At 46.6% G+C, this 18458-nt stretch overlaps 1 long non-coding RNA gene and 1 pseudogene across 6 annotated transcripts in view; one reads left to right on the top strand and one right to left on the bottom strand.

Moving 5' to 3' along the window:
* LOC104001414 (uncharacterized) overlaps positions 1 to 18458 on the bottom strand; it is a 187241-nt gene that overhangs the window by 85246 nt on the left and 83537 nt on the right. For 5 of the 6 annotated variants that reach the window (XR_010147939.1, XR_010147938.1, XR_001707784.3 and 2 more), the window contains one exon: positions 4684 to 4856. The exons of the other annotated variant lie outside the window; for it this stretch is intronic. This is a non-coding gene — a long non-coding RNA (uncharacterized LOC104001414). The remainder of the gene's footprint in view (positions 1 to 4683; positions 4857 to 18458) is intronic. 6 annotated transcript variants of the gene reach the window in all.
* Positions 11912 to 18103, top strand: LOC107967711 (large ribosomal subunit protein eL18-like; annotated as a pseudogene).

The following is an 18458-nucleotide window of genomic DNA, read 5'->3' as shown; positions in this document are numbered from 1 at the left end:
AGCCAGGTGCAATGGTGTGTACCTGCAGTCCCAGCTACTTTCAGGGCTGAGGTGGGAGGATTGCTTGAGCCCAGGATGTTGAGGCTGCAGTGAGCCGAGATCCTGCCACTGCACTCCAGCCTGGGTAACAGAGTGAGACCCTGTCTCAAAACACAAAAAAATTACTAAGATGAATAGGAAAGTTTATCAAAGCTGTCAGATAAAAGATCACAATACAAAAGTTAATTTTTATGCACCACCAGGGAATTCACTTTAAAAAAAGGATAACATGAGGGTAACAAAAAGTAAGATACCAAGGAATATTTTACAGATGTGCCAGTCTTTTATGAGGAAAAATACAAAATGTTCTCAAACCTCATTTGGAATGACTACATAAAATGAAGAGATAAGCCGTGGCTTGGGTAGGAAGACTCAGTCATGAACCACTGCAAATTCTTCTGATTTTGATTTTTTTTTTTAGGTTCAGTTAAATTGCAACAAAAATACCAGCAGTTGGGTTGTTTTTTTGGTTTTGGTACCATGTGGCCGTCTGATTTCAAAATTTAATTGAAGCACAAAAGACCGGGAATAGCTGAGAAACTCCTAAAGAAGTCAAGGTGAGGAGATTATCCTACTCAACATCAAGACTTATTCAAAAGCTATGGCAGTTAAGACAGTCGGTAATGATAAAAGAGCAAACAGATCAATGGGACAAGGTACAGTTCAGAAACCAATTCATACATATTTAGAAACTTGATATAATATAATACAGAATGGCCACTGAAGATCAGTGGGGAAAATATAGATTATTCGATACATGGTGCTGGGACAGCTGGTTTTCCATGTGAAATTGCATCTATACCTCACACAATATATGTAATTTTTAAAAACTTAAGATGAATTAAAATTTAAATATAAAAGTCCAAGCTTTAGACCTTTTAGCAGAAAACACTGGCAAGGATCTTTATGAATTTAAGATATGGCAGGATTTTATAAACAGAGCACAATATGTAAAATAACAGAAGAGAATGGATTGATAATTTTGATCATGTTAAAATGAAGAACTTCTGGTCATCAAGTCGCCATTAAAGGAACAAAAAGGTACAGACTGAGAAATGTATTGGTATTCAGCATGTATAAAGAATTCATCTAATCAGTAAGAAAAACACGACTTAATAGAAAAGTGAGCAAAAGACACAAACAGGCGTTTTACATAAAAGGAAAGCTGAGTGGCCAAAGAGTCTCAGAAAGGATATTTAACCTCTCTAATATCCAGGGATGTGCAAACTGAAACCACAAAGTGTGATTTTTAAGTTAAAAAGTCTACCAGCACCAAGCGTAGATAACGAGGAACACTGAAAACTTTCGTGCGCTGCTGCCGGCTGTGAAGATTGGTATGAGACTCTGGAAAATGGTTTGCTCTTCTCTAGCACAGATGAAGGTTCTTGGCATATGAATCTTGCTACCTGGGGACCCAGTAACTCCATACCTAGGTTCAAACCCTGGAGAAACTTTGAACATGTACGCTATTTTTTTTTTTTTTTTTTTGAGATGGAGTCTCGCTCTGTCCCCCAGGCTGGAGTGCAGTGACGCGATCTCGGCTCACTGCAAGCTCTGCCTCCCGGGTTCACGCCATTTTCCTGCCTCAGCCTCCTGAGTAGCTGGGACTACAGGCGCCCGCCACCACACCCAGCTAATTTTTTTGTATTTTTAGTAGAGATGGGGTTTCACCGTATTAGCCAGGATGGTTTTGATCTCCTGACCTCGTGATCAGCCCGCTTCGGCCTCCCAAAGTGCTGGGATTACAGGTGTGAGCCACCACGCCCAGCCAAACGTGTACGCTATTATTAAACATGTACACAAATGTTCACACAGCATAGTGTGGGACAGCTGAAATCTATAAGCAATCTATGTGTCAACGAACAGTAGAATGATACAAAATTATGGTGTACACACACAAAGGAACACTATACAATTATGAAAATGAAGAGATTGGAGGTATGCATCAATTGGATAGACGGATAGATTTATCACCAATGCAGATAGATCTCAAAATTAATGTTGTGAAAAAAGTAAACGAAGGATATGTAAAGTATGATTCCACTTATATAAACGTCAAAAAATGAACAGTATCCTAATTTCAAGGCTTACTAGAAAGCTACAACAATCAAGGCATTGTAGTATTGGTCTATGGTGTAATAGAGACACAGATAAATGGAAAAGAATAGGGAATCCAGAAATCAATCACACATATGTGGTCAACTCAGTTTTGACAAAAGTATCAAGGCAATTTAGTGAGAAAGTACAGACTTTTCAACAAACACGGTGCTGGAGCATTTAGACACCCAAATGAAAAAAGAATAAACCTTGATTCAGACCTCACACCATATATAAAGAGTAACTCAAAATGGATCAGAGACCTAAATGTAAAACCTAAAACTATAAAACTGCTAACATAAACAGGGGAAAATCTTTGTGACTTTAGGCTATTCAAAGATGTCTTAGAGGACACCAAAAGCATTTACTGTAAAAGAAAAAAGGAATAAAATGGGCTTCATCAAAACTAAAAACTTCTACTCTTTGAAAGCTAAGGTTAGGTGACTAGAAAGACAAGTCACAGAATGAGAGAAAATATTTGCTATATATATATATCTGATAAAGCACTGGTATCCAGAATATATAAAGAACATGCACAACACGATAATCAGAAAGTAAACAATCCAGTAAAAAAGAGGCACAAAGATTCCAACAGAAACTTCCCAAGAGAAGAGATACAAATTACAAAAAACTGCATGAAAAGGTGTTCAACATCATTAGTCATTAGAATATGCAAATTAAAACATCTATTTATGATTTATTTATTTATTTAATTTTATTTTTTTTTGAGATGGAATTTTGCTCTTGTTGCCCAGGCTGGAGTGCAATGGTGTAATCTCGGCTCCCTGCAGCCTCTGCCTCCCACGTTCAAGTGATTCTCCTGCCTCAGACTCCCGAGTAGTTGGGATTACAGGCTCCTGCCACCACGCCCGGCTAATTTTTGTATTTTTAGTAGAGATGGGGTTTCAGCTTGTTGGTCAGGCTGGTCTCAGACTCCTGACCTCAGGTGATCTGCCCACCTTGGCCTCCCAAAGTGCTGGGATTACAGGCATGAGCCACCGTGCCCAGCCAAAACTATTTTTATAAGTAGGTATTTCAGAAATATCTGAGAGTGAGGGAGTTCAGTAGGATTCTGAAGAGAGACACAGGTGACCTCAATGGTTTGGTAGTGTTCTGTGTTTTAAGGTGGAAACTGAATGAAAATCAGTTGTTAAAACAGGATGGTATTATTTGGGAGAAAGGGATGAAGCACTAACCCTGTCCTCTTGGCTTGGAGTCAGGGTCATCAGTCATCCATCCACCTGGAAGCGTCTAGGGGGAAGTGAGGGTGACCGCAGGTGTGGAAGTTTGAGCAACAAAAGGAGGGACAGGCACTGTTCACTGTCCCCCGAACATCATTCTCCACTCCTCCTTGTGGAGCACTTGAGAATGTAGCTGGAGATAGAGGTAGCCCTTAGTGCTCTCCCCATCCTACCCTTGTATGAGAAGAAAAGAGGCCAGGCACGGTGGCTCATGCCTGTAATCCCAGCACTTTGGGAGGCTGAGGCAGGCGGATCACGAGGTCAGGAGTCCGAGACCAGCCTGACCAACACGGTGAAACCCCGCCTCTACTAAAAATACAAAAATTAGCCGGGTGTGGTGGCGCATGCCTGTAATCCCAGCTACTCAGGAGGCCGAGGCAGGAGAATCGCCTGAACCCGGGAGGCGGAGGTCGCAGTGAGCCGAGATCGCGCCACTGCACTCCAGCCTGGGCGACAGAGCGAGACGCCGTCTCAAAAGAAAAAAAAAAGTGAAGAAGAGATTACAAACTGGGTTCTTAGTCACAGAGGGGAGCTTCAGGCAGGGGAGCATTCTCGTCCCTCTCCCGTACCTCACCTCCCACACACACTTTCTTACTTAAAGATACACTGGAGAGGAAAGTCCTTGAAGTCAGGGGCCGCATGAAGTCAAGGGAAAGAACACAGGCTTTAGAGTCAGAATGGGTGCGGAATCCAGGCTGCTTTATGAAGTTAAGTGCCTTTGGGCAAGTTAATTACCCCTTTGCAATCTCTATTTCCTTGCTTATAAAAGTGGGCATAGTAATACTTACCTAACAGTCAGGGCTTTGATGTATTCTGATGTGTTTTGAAATAAAGAGGTACAGTCTGACAGTGCCATAGAACGGGAAGGCTGGGAGCTTCCTGGGAAGACCAGCTCACTGTGGTGTGACTTAGGCCAGCCTGCAGCCCTCTGTCCTACTGTTCAAATGCTGGGTCCCAGCAGTGGCCCAGGGTGGATGGGACTGCTGTGGGGGATGCTGACTCACCCTACTAGCCAGCTGTGGACATCAGAATGGAACTGCTGAGGGGCTAACACCCATTCTCTCCTTGAGGACCAAGTACTTGGGAAGCCAGCTTACAGTCACATGGCTGCTCGCTGAGTACAGAGTGAAAACACCGAGGTTAGTTGGAAAATTAAAATGCATAATCGTATCAGGTGATGATAATTTGAGTGCCCATCTCCACAAAAAATACACAGGCACCTTTAGGACCAAGGTCCTCTTCCTCCAGGTCAGGGCTCTGGGTTTCTCTAGGACTCTCCTTTTCTGTGTTTTCATTACTGACCTACCTCTCCCTTAGGACTGACCATCTTTTCTGTAGACAGCCTTTCAATTAACTTCCGGGGGGGCTCGATGCCTCGAGAATCATTCTTTCTTGAGTGATTGCAAGCTTGGCTCTGATGCACTGTGTGTTCATTTCAGGGTTTCCAAGAGCAGTTTTCTTTCCTTCATTTCCAAATATCTGGGGCACAGTAGAGGGGAAAAGGGTGTATTTCAGTGTACAATGTATGCACCATCCACCCGTATGTACATTCATGGTATGTCTTTGAGAAATATTCTCTTTCTACGTATGTTAAGGCTTCATTCATCATGCAAGCTATTTTTTGAGGCTGTGTGTGTGTGTGTGTGCACGCGCATACGATTGCGCAGGGTTCTAGCAAGATGTTGACCGTCCATTATGCTGCTTGAGGGTTTTCTGTTGGTGGAGAGAAGTCCACTTCACCCCCAGCCAAAACACAATATCACAGAATATGGAGGCATTTTCCTGGGTGATCTCTTAAGAATGGAGGGAGAGGGCTGGGCGCGGTGGCTCACGCCTGTAATCCCAGCACTTTAGGAGGCCGAGGCAGGTGAATCACAAGGTCAGGAGATCGAGACCATCCTGGCTTACACAGTGAAACCCTGTCTCTACTAAAAAATACAAAAAAATTAGCTGGGCGTGGTGGTGGGCGCCTGTAGTCCCAGCTACTCAGGAGGCTGAGGCAGGAGAATGGCGTGAATCCAGGAGGCAGAGCTTGCAGTGAGCCGAGATCACGATCACGCCACTGCACTCCAGCCTGGGTGACAGAGTGAGACTCCGTCTCAAAAAAGAAAGAAAAAAAAAGAAGAATAGAGGGAGAGCGGGCACGGTGGCTCACGCCTGTAATCCCAGCACTTTGGGAGGCCGAGGCGAGTGGATCACCTGAGGTCAGGAGTTTGAGACCAGCCTGGCCAACACGGTGAAACCCCGTCTCTACTGAAAATACAAAAATCAGCTGGGCATGGTGGCGGGAGCCTGTAATCCCAGCTACTCGGGAGGCTGAGGCAGGAGAATTGCTTGAACCTGGGAGACGGAGGTTGCAGGGAGCCGAGATCACGCCATTGCATTCCAGCTTGAGCGACAAGAGCGAAACTCTGTCTCAAAAAACAAAACAAAACAAAAAGAATGGAGGGAGAGTCTATAAGAATTCAGTCACACTAGTTGCTGGACATTTTCATACTTTTTAACCAATTAGTAAACTGGCCAATCACCCAGACACCAGGACAGGAGGACAATCTGGGCTGATAGTTGCCTATGCAGGAGTGTTTGCTATACCAGGCACTATGTTATTAATACATTCTTGACACCCATATTCATTGAACTCTTACAACAACCTTGTAGAGTAGGTATTAGTAGGCTCATTTCATAGGTAACAGAGCAAGGCTTGGAGGCGTTAAGAAACCTGCTCAAGCTCACCACTACTAGTAACAGTGAGGCTTGGATTCAAACCTAGTTTTGCCAACCCCAGGCTCCTCATCAACTCTCTATCATACCCAGAAACAATGGCATCTGCAGTCTCAGGGGGGCTGCAGCCACAGGACAGCCATTAAGCCCACACTCCTCCCTCTGCTCTTCCAGAGATGACCTCCTGACACACGATACGAAGCGTGACCTCTCCATGGCATGCAGGAGTAAAGCCAGCCACTCACAGCCACTTGGGGCCCCACCCAGCAAGACCCCAACACTCCTTTATAATCTCCTCTCTGCCTATAAACCACAGCTTCTCCTGCACACGGTCTGTCTTTCTCAGTGTCTCTTGGATTTACTGCTCCTTCAACTGGCATCAAACATTTGCTCGTATGCTTTTGGCTGAAGAGGGTCACCAGCCATCACTCAAGGTTCTGCAGGAGCCCCACCACTACAGCAAGGCTAGACAGCCCCTAGACCTTGTCTTTCTCTGAACAACCACCACGTCACATCCCTCACTCTTGAGGCTTACTGGGTATTCATCTTTCAAAGCCACAGGGCGAACTGGGAGGCAGGGAGGCGAGAAGAGGTCAGAGCTGATGAGGTGATCCCTCTTGCTCTCAGGTCTGGGAATATTTACTCTCTCCGCTGTGTCATTGATCATGCTTCCCAAATGATCACATCTCTAGCAGAAGAACGGAGTTTACAATATTTTGTTCTTTCTCAATGTTTAGCGCACATGGTAGATAGTAAGTCTTTTACTTGGTATATGAATGAGTGATTGAAGTGAATGAATGAAGGAAGAAGAGGACAGCTGAATGAAACCAGTAGTTAGGAGATGGTGCTTAAATCCTGGTGTGCCTATCTGGGAGACAAAGGATTGAGGAGGCATCAGAAAGACAGTTTGTTGTCGATGCTGAGAGCCTGAACTTTGGAATTTGATAAGATTTGAATCCAAGCTCTGCCACTTGAGTTGTATGAACTTGGCCAAATTACTAACCTCTCTGTGCTTCGACTCCATCTGTAAGAAGAGAATGAATACCGACCCTGTAGGGCCATTATGATGATTAAACAAGATAATTTGTTTAAGTGCCTGGTATGGAGGGAATATTCCATAAAAAATAGTTCATTATGATCAGTGAGGGAAGGAAGAAGAGGAGGTTTGCAGGAAGACTTTTTTATGGAGTTTTGGAAGTATGTGCAGAGCTGTCCCCCAGGTCCCACCCCCCGTCACTGCCCTCTGGCCCTGTGACCATCAGTATCTCCACTGTCTTGACAGAGACATTCTGGAGCCTCACTTTGGTCATGGATCTCTCTAGTTTCTGGAACTGGCAGCAGCAGCTGTCTGCTGGGTGGTGGCACGGTGCAGGCTGTTGCTAGGAGGATGGCTGATATTAAGGTGGGGTGAGGAAGACAGGATGGTGGGTGGGGAGGATGGCAGCTGAACCGTTGGTTTATTTCAAGGTTCCAAGACCTCCAACCATCTCTTCCTACAAGCCCCCCAACACAGGGTGGAGGTGCGGAACCCAGGCCAGATGTTTCCTCTCTTTCACTATCGATGGATGGTTTGAGGACACAGGGGAAGGGAGGGGGAAGGAAATGAAGGCAGTGAGAGAGAATCCTTATTTGGGAGCCCATCCTTCTCCACCTGGGGTCTGCAGCCTCCGTGTCCACTCCCTGAAGTTCTAGGAGGCGCCCAACGGATGTTAATCACATGGCCAAAGCCAGGGTCAAGGCAAACCAAGGGCATGGATGTGGGATGGCCCATTACCTGGAGGTACCTGCTGCACAGCAGCCTCCTGGTAGCTTGGAAATTACGTCACTAGCCATAGGCACAGCCTGCCAGAGGCACCATGTGGTCCACTGAGGTGGGACCTAACTGGGTAACAGTGAATTTTTTCCCCGTGGGTCAGCCTTGACCTGGATGATCTCCCACCCACCCTCGACCGGGATGATCTCGCACCCACCCTCGACCGGGATGATCTCCCACGCACCCTTGACAGGGATGATCTCCCACCCAGAAATGACTTCACCTCCCTAGGGAACTTGAGGGGTGGTTAGAAACTTCCACTCAACTCACTGCATAATAACTCAGGACAGGAGAGGATAAGAACAGCTCTTTGTGTCACCGGCACCGCTAGGAGAAACAGCCTAAAAGGCAGGGATAGCAGCTTGGAGAATTCCAGCAGCTTCAAACTACACCACCAGGATCTCTGTGGGTCTCAGTTTCCATGTCTGTAAAATGGGGAGAATAATACATGCCAAGTGACCATCCTCCCTCAGCAAGAGAACTTTGTGAGTAATAATTGTCATGACAGCACTTTCCAAATGTGCAGGATCAGCGAGAAAGAGATTTCACAGAGATTTCACAGGGCATCAACAGCTCAGGGGATGTTGGCTACAGGCGGGGAAAGCACCTATATGCCCTTCTACCTGCCGCACCCACGGAGGAGGCTCAGCTGGAAGGACAGGTGCACTCCTTCCAGAATACTCTGAAATCATTGTGGGTGCCCAGTAAGCACTTCTTGGTCAGAGTCTGAGAGTAACAACTGAAAGTACTGAGGGCTCAAAATCACCTGCTCCAGTTAATCATTTTGAGGGCTTTGGTGTCATATCCTTCCCTGAGTTACGTCTTCTTTCTCAGGCACATGTCCGTGAGGCCCCTGTGTATCTGGGTAGGTCAAACTGCATTGGGTGCATACTTTTTCTTGGTCAGCATCTCGGTTTCTATTTCTAAAGTCAAAAGAAGTGCCTCGATTCCTCCCAAGACTTGAAAAGCCCAGCAGGGTTGGTGGCTTCTTTGCTGTGTTGCTGAAAATGGAACAGGCTGCCCTGGAGGTGGTGAGCCCCCTGCCCCGGAGGTGTTCAGTGAGATCACCTGTGACTACATGCTGTGCTAAGGACCTTGTGTGCCTCACCTTCATCACTGCAACAACCCATGAGGAGCCCATATCATGATCACCTCCATCTCACAGATAACAGGGGAGGGTACCTGCCACACAGCAGCCTTCTACTAACTTGGGAATCACGCCACTAGCCATAGGCACAACCTGCCAGAAGCACCATGTGGTCCACTGAGGTGGGAGCTAACTGGGTAACAGTGAATTTTTTCCCTGTGGGTCAGCCATGACGGCTCCCCCACCCCGCCTTTGACCGGGATGATCTCCCACCCAGAGATGACTTCACCTCCCTAAGCCAGACAGGACTGAATGGGAGAACAGCTGGGGAGGTGCATGCAGCACAACCTGGAAAGTGTGTGTGTGTGAGTGTGAGTGTGTGTGAGAGACTGTGTGTGAGAGAGAGAGAGAGAGAGAAACAGAGAGAGAGAGAGAGGGTGAAAGAGAGAGAATTGCTTTTGTATGAATCTGTCTCTTTCTTTTTCTTTCTTTTTTTCAGCAAACCACAGACCGGCTACACATTCTTGGGCAGTTTCCTGAAGATGAACTTAAGATTTTGAGAGAGAGAGAAAAAAAAGAAAAGAGTAGGGGTGGAGGAAGAAGCGAGGCAGAAAGTAATCAAGCTCACGTGCATGTGCATGCGCGTGCTCACACACACACACACACACACTCTTCACACACAACTCCTGGCAATAAGGAAGTGAGACTAGATCTTTTTCATGAATGGGCTTAACTCAGCCTTGCTGAACTTCCGCTCTCCCATTCACCAGCATTCAAATTTCACCTTCTGACCATCCAAGGCAGCTGGCTGCTGGCCCGGGAACTAAGAGCACTTTGAGATCATCCCTCTGACCACAGGCAACTGTGTGCTTGCAAGGAATCTTCTTTCCTGAGCTGGTAAATTCAAAATGACCAGGGTGTTCCCAGGGTACCAGGTTTGAGGGCCACTGACCCTTGAACCCCCAACCCTACCTACTGCCCTATTCACCCAGGACCACAGCTTACACTCTGGAAAAGCCAAGAAATGACAGCAGGCAATGCACACGGAGGAAACATTTCTGCACAGCAACTGCACAGGAGGACAGCCCAGGTGAACTCTCTGGGGAACGTTCACGCCTGCCTTAAATTAGGCTGGGGGAAATGACAGTCACCATTTTGGAAAGGACACTTTATGGCTTTTCCCATGGGAGCTAGGGAGCAATGAACTGGGGCGTGTGACCTATAAGTGTGCCATTCTTTCGTATTGGGTGGGAGCCAGGCGAGGCACAGGCAGCGGTGGAAGTTTCTGTTCCCTTGAAAATCAGCCTCGAGATGCCTGGCAGGGTGTGTCCAGGCAGTGGAAGGACCGGTGAAGGGTCTTGAGCAAAAGTCATTTCATGTTGCTGTGCTCCAGCTTCCTCATTTGTCAAGAGGTGGCAATAAGACCTCCCTGGGACAACCGCTGGGGTGACCCAGTGAGCTAAGGCCAAAGACCTGACTCCCCAGTGTGAATGACCCGGGCTCATCAGCAACCCAGCTAGGGAAACCCCTACCACCTAGAGCTGACAAAGCAGGTGCCATTGTTCTGAAAGAATAAGGATAGCTTTATCTCTGAACTTCCAGAAATGGTGGCTGCGACAGACTAGTGGCCCAGAAGCGAGGAAAGCGATGGGAGGCAGACAGGGCTGGCCTGCCCCAAGACCAAAGGAGGAGCAGGAGAGAAGTCGGGGTAGAGACACCACGGAGGCTCAGCTTTTCTTTTCCTGATTTCTTTCCCCTCTCCTGCAACTCCTTCTAATGGAAGCTCAAGGAGGCAACGGAGAAAGGGACATCCTTTTCCTGACTCCACCTTGTATCCTTAGAATCCTCATGCAGGCTCCCTGGTCCCCACACTTGGGCTACAGGGGGTTTCCAAGCCCCGTGTCTTACAATGTCTGGGCCCAGAGGCAGGAGCATAGATGAGATGACCTTCAGAGCGCCTTCCCCGCTTGGGGCAAGGAGTCTTTCTCCAAGGCTGAATCTAGGGCAGCATGCTAGAGAACTGCATTCCACTCCTTGCAGCTGCTGAGCTACTGGGTCCAGCTCTGGGCACTGGGAATGGACTCGGAAATACCAGTGGGCTTTGTTTGGGCCGATTACTCACAGTACAGGAATGATATCCATTCCACTGGACTTTCTAGGAACTTGCCTGCAGCTGGAGCGGTCCCTGTCCCTAGGTTTCCTCTAGCACAGAGAGGCTGCTAGCAGAGGCCTGGCTGGGGAGGGAATGTGCAGCTTACAGGGGATGCCAGTGGGCCCCAGGAAGCACTGATGCAATGCTCTTTTTATTAAGTTGGGCTCTGAGCCCTTCTCCCCTGTGATAACTTCCGGGAGTAGCTGTCCCCATTTCCCTGGTCTCCTCTCCCTCTCCTGCTTCGAGAGCCAAATTCCCGCATGACAGCAGCACCTGAGGAATCCGAATTCACACAATAGTAATGCAGGTGGATAGAGGAAATGCCTGTTGGTCTAAGGAGCTTGGGTAATAAAGGTTGCCGTCCGCCGAAGCCTCCCATGCCAGGTGTGTGCCCAGCCCTGAAGGCTCTGCCTCCCTCAATCCTTCCAGCACCCTGGTTGTGCAGGTGCTGTCTTGTGACCTTTTTACAGACGAGGAAGTGGAGCCTTAGGTCAGGAAATGCTTTTAAGATCACATAGTTAGCAAATGGCAGAGCTGGGAATTAAGTCCATTTCTGCTCAATTACAAAACACCCGAGTTTAGTCACTGGACTCCGATTTTTGTGTGTACTGTAGTAGCTCAGCTTTTATGAGAACCGGAGATTAAGCTCCCTGAGGGTAAAGGCTATGTCTTATTTTTAATTTTATTTTATTTTTTACCCTATTTATCTCTGTAAGATGCCAGGAACTCGTTTTAAAATGCACCTGCCAAAACATGCTGAGATGGTGGGCGGCGGCTGCCCATGGATGATATGGAGGCCACTGCAGCTGAAGGGACAAAAAGCAACCCTGGAACTGTCCACGCTGCAGACAGACCTTTCGGTTTGCTCTCACCCTGCTTCTCCCGTGGCTGTGGTATTTTTCTCCCGTCTGCCTCCTGGTTTCTGCCCACTGGAGGCTTTTCCAGCCTCGTGACCTCTATTACTGCCCCCTCTCTGCAAATGCCTGCACCTACTCATCGCCCTGTCTTCAAGCCGCTACCGCATGACTGAGGTTCCTCTACTCTTCTTCCGTGTGCCATGTCTCTGTTCCCTAATGGCTTCTCTGGCTTGCTCTCTGTGTCTCTAAGCACCTGGGCCACCTCACTCTCCATTCCTGCTGAGGGTGTCTGAGAGAGTCCCTGATGGGTTAGTGACAACCCAAATCTGGAGATACCTGTTGGTCCCAGTCTCACCAGCTTAGCTTTTAGGCTGCCCACATTCTGTAAGGCAGTGGTCTGCAACCTTTTTGGCACCAGAGATGGGTTTCGTGGGTGACAATTTTTCCATGAATGGGGCAGGGGAGGAAAGGGTGGTTTCAGGATGACTGAAGCACATGACATTTATTGTGCACTTTATTTCTATTATTACTACGTTATAATATATGATGAAATCATTATACAACTCACCATAATGTAGAATCAGTGGAAGCTCTGAGCTTGTTTTCTTGCAACTAGACAGTCCCATGTGAGGGTGATGGGAGACAGTGAGAGATCATCAGGCATTAGGGTTTCACAAGGAGCGCGCAACCTAGATCCCTCGCATGCGCAGTTCACAGTAGGGTTTGTGCTCCTATGAGAATCTTATGCAGTCGCTAATCTGACAGGGGGTGGAGCTCAGGTGGTGATGTGAGCAATGGGGAGTGGCTATAAATACAGATGAAGCTTCACTCACTTGCCCACCGTTCATTTCCTGCGTGTGGCCAGGATCCCCCGATAGCAGCGGCTCACCTCAGGTCCTCCAATTTAAAGAGCAGGCACTTGAAGCTCAGAAACATTAAGCAACTTGCCTGAGGTCACACATTTAGAAGGTGATAGAATCCAGACCAGAACACACATCAGTCTGGGAAGATGAAAAAAAATCTGGAGATGAACGGTGGTGATGGTTGCACAATGATGTGAATGTACTTAATGCCACCGAATCCTTTAAAATGGTGAAAAGGGTAAATTTTGTCCTGTATGTTTTACCATAATAAAAAGTGGCTAAAATGGCAAAAAGAAACAATGAACAAAATAACCTCATGGGATTTTAAATTGGATTAAATGAGGTATTGTACCTAAACCCTTATCTTCATGCCTGGCACATAGGAGCTAATACGATGATTAATTATGCTAATATTACTTTTTTAGTTTCCTCACCTATAAAGTGGGGATAATAAAGATAACTCTCAGGGCTTTTTTTTTTTTTTTTTTTTGAGACGGAGTCTCGGTCTGTCACCAGGCTGCAGTTCAGCGGCACAATCTCGGCTCACTGCAACCTCCACCTCCCGGGTTCAAGCGATTCTCCTGCCTCCGCTTCCCAAGTAGCTGGGACTACAGGCGCGTGCCACCTCGCCCAGCTAATTTGTTGTATTTTTAGTAGAGACGGGGTTTCACCATGTTGGCGAGGATGGTCTTGATCTCTTGACTTCATGATCCGCCTGCCTCGGCCTCCCAAAGTGCTGGGATTACAGACGTGAGCCACCACGCCCGGCCTGGGCTTTTTTCCCCTTATTTCTTAGAAATTTATTGTGGCAGATTTATGCATATATAAGTTGCATTCATTTTTTAAAATGGAGACATCACCTACTTGAAGAGCATAAGTACTAAGTATACAGCTGGATGGATTTTACATATGTATTTATCAGTGTACTCACCACCCAGGCCAAGGTAGAGACATTTTCCATGCCCTGAAAACTACCTTGTGACCCTCCAGGTTAGGACCAGCTTCCTTCCCACTCTAGCACCTTGTCTGACACAGACTTGCTTGATCAATGTTATTAATAATCAATGCTATTATTAATAACACACTAATTACTGCTGTTTGACAAAGGGTAAAAACAATAGAACTGCTAATGATGACAATACTCCAAACCACAAAACTCACACAAGACCACCGGCCATAGAGCTAAGAGGTTGGCCCTTTGGCTGCCATCCACCAGCCATGCAGCTTGGGCCAAGAGGATGCCCCTCTGAGCTTCAGGGTCCTCATCCCTCAAGTGAGGCCTCAGTCTAAGTATCTAGAGTCTAAGGATCTCTATGGCGCCTTTTAGTTCTAACATTCGACAAGTCTAGGAATTCGGCTTTGTAACCTGGCAAGGGGCTGAAAAAAGTGTGGAAACTGAGGGTTACAGCAAAGTCAAGCCCATAGACCTCTTGCACCCCAGCAGCTGGAGTGGTGTTCATGGTGCCTGGCTGCAGGGACAATACAGAAAGGCTCTTGCTACAACTTTTGAAGACTTCTAGGTCAAACCATACTAATGGGTTGACCTGTAGAGATGAAAAACCTTTCTCCACATTAGGGTTGACATGCACAGGTCATACCAGTGGCCAAGTCCACCCACTCTATTCTCAGCTGCTGGATTCTCTGGGTGGCAGAATTTCCATCTGCTCACACAGCTGTGCTGAGAGCTGAAGGGTCTGGGGTGGTCTCTGTTCACCGGCCAGCTGTTTAAGCAGCAGGCAGGGGGAGCTTCCCCTGGCTTCCTCAGGACTGCAGCTGTTCAGAGCATCATGGGAACAAAGGCTGACTTCTATGACAAGAATGTGTCAAAACCAATTTTTCTTAATGCAGGAAATTATTTCAAGTTGACTTATAAGCTAGTCCAAACATGTTCTCTGCAACATAAAACACAGTAATAAAGTGCCTAAAAGAGTGTCTCACATAGAACAGGTACTCAGTAAATGTCAGTTCCTGGATGCCTCAGCCTATATTAATCTCTGTCATTCATTCATTCATTCATTCATTCATTCACTCACTCAGCAAACACTTTTCAGTGCTGTGGGTTCCAGATATTGAAGACACCATAATGAACAACACAGACAAAATCCCTGCCCTTGAATTTTATAGTCTGGTGGGTAGAGACTGACAATTGACAATTACAATTAAAAAAAAAAAAAGACAACAGGCATTCAGTTGATCAAATATTTACTGAGCACCTAGTAGTGCCAGACACAGTTTTAGGTATTAGGGATACAGCGTTAAACAAGACACACGTAGTTTCTCAACTTAAAAAGCTTTACTTCTAGTGGAGAACCAGACAGTAACCATATGAACAAATGAGTAAAAGAGTTTCGTGATGGTGTTTGAGGGAAATGAATGTAGCAGGGGTGAAGCACAGTGGGAGAATGTGCTGCTTTGTCAGAGGGAGCCAGGCTTCAGTCATTTCTAGAGAATACTAAGCACAAAGAAAACTTCCATTGACCGCATGGTTATGTCACTGGTTTTCCTGTTGCAGGTTGTTAAACACGTCTCCTGTGTAAATGTTTCTGGAGCCCTGGTTTGCCTGCTTTCTTGGATGGCACGAGGGTAAGCTCCTTGAGGTCAGGAACTGTATCTCAATTTGAGTGCTCCAGAAACCCAAATATACCAGCCAACTACTATAGGTTGAGTATCACTCGTCCAAAATGCTTGGGAACAGCAGTGCTCTGGATTTTTTATATTTTCAGACTTTGGAATATTTTGCACATAATGAATATCTTGGGGATGGGATCCAAGTCTAAACACAAAACTAATTTATTTTTCGTATACGCCTTATATACATAGCCTGAAGGTAATTTTAGAAAATATTTTAAGTAATTTTGTGCATGAAACAGGGTTTGTGTTAAGTACTTAATGTATAAAAATTCTCACTTGTGGCATCATGTCCACACTCAAAAATTTGGACTTGAAGCATTTCAGATTTTGGATTTTTGGATTAGGGATGCTGAACTTGTAGATTTGAGGGATTTCTTGACTGAATTTAGCAGAGGGTGGGTAAGGGTGCTCTCTGACTTGACTGAAGATGCGTCTGCAGTGTCTCCCTCACAAAGATCTTAAGAACTGGGGGCTCATGGAACAGGGACAGGTAGGGATTGCTGGTGGAAAAAACACTTTGAGGAGGAGCCCTGCAGAATGAGACTCTAAAGAAGTTCTAGAACACAGAGGATTTAATTCCAATGAAAAGCATGGAATGATATGATGGACGGTTGGAAGCAAAAGTTGGCTCTTTCCCACCCCTGCCATCTGATAACAGTCCTGGCAACACCACGGCCTCACTTCTCTATCAAGATTTTAACTATCCAAACACTCTTCCTTCCAGCTTGAGTTTGCACAATAAAAGTGATGCCGGCTATTAACTCTGTTCGAGAGTAAGGAAACTGAGAGAAAAAGGAAGTTGGGGCAGAAACCAGGAATGGACAGAGCTCTCCTGATTCAGGGTTGGTAGCATCATTTGCCAGATCTACAAGAACTGCATTCATCCTTAACTCTTTTGTGCATTAGAATAAATATCTGGCTTAGAATTTTTATTCAAAAAATGTCTGAACCTTCCTACTCTTTGACTCCCTAGCCACTGCCTAGCCTTCTTTTTCTTCACTTCCAGCTTCCTACATCTTCTTCTTGGGTGGCAGAGAAGGAACCATAAGCATGGGCAGTGTGGGAGGCAAACACTCGGGGTTGCAGCTGTCACTGATTATGGAAGGGTGTGTAAGATCCCCAAGCACACGCACTTTGCCTCAGTTGCTGAATGCAGATTTGAAAACCACAGCAAGAGTGAAGACCAGAAAGGACAGTTGCTGGGTGGGTCAGGCTGGTGGAGATCTACCCCAGCTCCCAAGCCTAGCTTCTACTTTGTCCACCTGGGTTTTCTACCCTTCAAGAAGATGTGCAGGGCCAGTGTGGATGGGCAGTGCCACATGAACCATTCAAAAGACGGCAATTTCCTATTCTGTACCAACCTCCACAGCGATCTCCTTGCAATGACTCCCCTGGGTTCCACCCTCTTCCCTTGCAGGCACCATACAGCAATCACAGCAGTCATTGAAGACATAGATCTCGTGTCTCTACCCTGTTTAAATACTTCAAAATCCCACCCTCACTCTAAGAATAGTCTCAACATGGCTTCTAACCCCTGCTTAATTCTCTAGCAGTAGCCCAGGTCAGCTCCTCTTGCCTGACTCCTCCCACACTTCCTTCTGATCCTCAAAGAGCCAGTCTCCCGCCATAGGCTTTTTTTTTTTTTTTTTTTTTTGAGTCAAGATTTCACTCTGCTGCCCAGGCTGGAGTGCAGTGACACGATCACAGCTCACTGCAGCCTTGAACTCCTGGGCTCAAGCGACGCTCCCATCTCAGCATCCCAAGAAGCTGGGGCTACAGGCATATGCCACCATGCCTGGCTAATTTTTTTTAGAAAAAATTTTTGTAGAGACGGGGGCCCCACTATTTTGCTCAGGCTGGTTTCAAACTCCTGGCCTCAAGCAATCCTCCCCTCCCACCTTGGCCTCCCAAAGTGCTAGGATTATAGGCGTGAGCCATGCTCCCAGCATCCATGGGGCTTTTATAAAGGCTGTTTCCTAGACTTATTTGCTTAGGTATCTCTTATTCAGCTTTCAGGTCTCAGCTTAAATGTCATTTCCCTTCTGGACCTGGCAGAGCAGAAGGTGCCATCGAGGGAGTTGATGTTTGCCATGACAAGGACCAAAAGGTTCGGCGTCAGGAGCCCAAGAGCCAGGACATCCACCAAAGGCTGTTGGTCAAGCTGTTCAGGTTTCTGGCCAGATGAACCAACTCCACCTTCAACCAGGTTGTGCTGAAGACATTGTTAATGAGTCACAGAAACTGGCCACCTCTGTCTCTCTCCCATATGATGGGGAAGATGAAGCTTTCTGGCTGGAAGAACAAAACAGCTGTGGTTGTGGGGATCATAATGGATGTTGTGCCCGTGCTGGAGGTGCCCAAACTCAAGGTGTGTGCATTGCATGTGAGCAGCAGGCCCACAGCCGCATCCTCAAGCCTGGGCAAAATCCTCACCTTTGCCCAGCTGGCCCTGGCCTTCCCAAGGCCTGTGGCTTCAGCCTGCTCTCCCATCCTTACAAGGGCCAAGGTGTACAGGCATTTCGGCCAGGCCTGGGGAGCCCCACACAGCCACACCAAACCCTATGTCCACCCCAAGGGCCAGCCACAGCTAAAAAAAAACTAACCCTGGGTCATCCTGTCTTATTTAAATATTTTAGGACCAGAGGCAATGGTTCATTCCAGTAATCTCAGCACTTTGGTATGCTGGGGTGAGAGTATCACTTGAGGTCAGAAGTTTGAGATCAGCCTGGGCAACATAGCAAGACCTCATCTCTATGTCTCTACTAAAAATTAAAAAAAAAAAAAATTGGATGCTGAAAAAAAAAGAAAAATGTCACTTCCCTTCTAGTTTGAAGAAAGTTTCCTGGGTTCTTCAGATTAGGTTATATGCCCCACTATATTTTTTTCATAGCATTTTTTTCACTTCTGTAAAGTAGCCCCTATTATATTAATAGTGATATGAATTTTTGTAAAAAATT

This window comes from Pan troglodytes, chromosome 10 (assembly GCF_028858775.2).
Source record: "Pan troglodytes isolate AG18354 chromosome 10, NHGRI_mPanTro3-v2.0_pri, whole genome shotgun sequence".
Lineage (NCBI taxonomy): Eukaryota > Metazoa > Chordata > Mammalia > Primates > Hominidae > Pan > Pan troglodytes.
The sequence above is the reverse complement of the archived record's forward strand: the minus strand, read 5'-3'. Positions and strand labels throughout refer to the sequence as shown.